Source organism: Chrysochloris asiatica, unplaced genomic scaffold (assembly GCF_000296735.1).
Source record: "Chrysochloris asiatica unplaced genomic scaffold, ChrAsi1.0 scaffold00015, whole genome shotgun sequence".
NCBI classification, from domain to species: domain Eukaryota; kingdom Metazoa; phylum Chordata; class Mammalia; order Afrosoricida; family Chrysochloridae; genus Chrysochloris; species Chrysochloris asiatica.
Genome location: NW_006408533.1, coordinates 8,373,354 through 8,374,930, shown reverse-complemented (window position 1 = coordinate 8,374,930; position 1,577 = coordinate 8,373,354).

The window sequence follows — 1,577 nt, the reverse complement described above, 5'->3', positions numbered from 1 at the left end:
TTGAAACATTTCAATACCTAGAGTCTAGTTCTTTGCCAATGCCTTCAGTGTGCCTTGAATTTATTCCTTCAGTACCATTGGCTCTTGATCATTTGCTGCCTCTTAAGAAGGTTGAACATTGACCACTTGTTTTTGATAGTGTGACTCTTTCCATCTTCTTTTGATGCTTTCTGCATCATTCAATATTTTGCCCATATAATCCTTCAATACTGTAACCCAAGGCTTGAATTTTTTTTTCTTCATTTCTTTCAGTTTGAGAGATGCTGAGCATGTTATTCACTTGGGTTCTCTAACTCCAGGTCTTTGTACATGTGATTATAGTACTTGCCTTGTCTTCTGTAGCTACCCTGTGAAATTTTCTGTTCAGCTCTTTTATTACCTCATTTCTTCCATTTACTTTAGCATCTCTAACATGTACAACAAGTTTCAGAGTGTTTTTGGAAACTGAACCTGATGATATCCATGTTGGTGTTTTCCTTCTTTCTTGTCTTCTTAATGACCTTTTGCTTTAATCCTGTAATGGCTAATACTAGTCCACTTGAGCTCACTAATGCCCAGGATATAGATCTTTGTGTTCCAGTTCATTTTTGACATCTTCCAATTTTCCTAGATTCATACTTGTGCATTCCATGTTCTGATTATTAATGGCCATTTATAGCTGTTTCTCCACATTTTGAGTTGGGCCCCATCTATAAATGAAGGTCCCAAAAGCTTTACTCCATTTGCTTCATCATGGTCAACTCTACTTTGAGAAAGCTGTCTTGTTTTGATTGATTTCAAACCTGAGTGGCTTATCTTCTGGCGCGATATCTGACAACCTTCTGGTGTGATTCATATTGTTCCAGGATTTTATATTCTGGTGCTATCTGACTGTGTTCCACTGTTATTCAGGTTTTCAGCAGCTAAATATTCAGAAGGAGTCTGCATCTCCATCTTCCTAGTTTGTCTTAATCTGTTAGATCACTTGTCCACCACGGATGACCCTGCTGGCATTTAAAATTCTGGTATAGTTTCAAGGTTCAGAGCAACACACAAGCCACCACAGTACAACAAACTGACAGACAAGCAGTAGACTTTATATTACATGTACACATTGAGAGTTTTTTCTTGTTTAAATGGAAATAAAATCAGAGGATTAAATAAACTGAATAACCACAAAGCTTTCCATTTGCAGCTGTTTCTACGTATTTTGAGTTGTGCTCATCGGAAAATGAAGGTTTTTAATGCCATTATAGCCAACTATAATTGATGCCATTATAGCCAACTTTACTTTGAGGAGGCAACATTTCTATAGTCATATTTTGAGTGTCTTTGACTCTAAGGTCCTCCTCTTCCTTCACAATATTTGACAATGTTTTGCTTCTATTCATAAGGCTTTCAGCAACTAAACATTCACAAATGAAATTGAAGAATCCTACCAACATCTTCAGTCTGAAGTTGATAAGAAATGAAATAAAGATGCATTGATAATTACTGATGATTTGAATGCAAACATTGGAAACAAAGAGGAAGTATCACTGTTTTTAAAATACAGCCTTAATGATAGAAACAATGCTGGAGGTCACATGACAGAATTT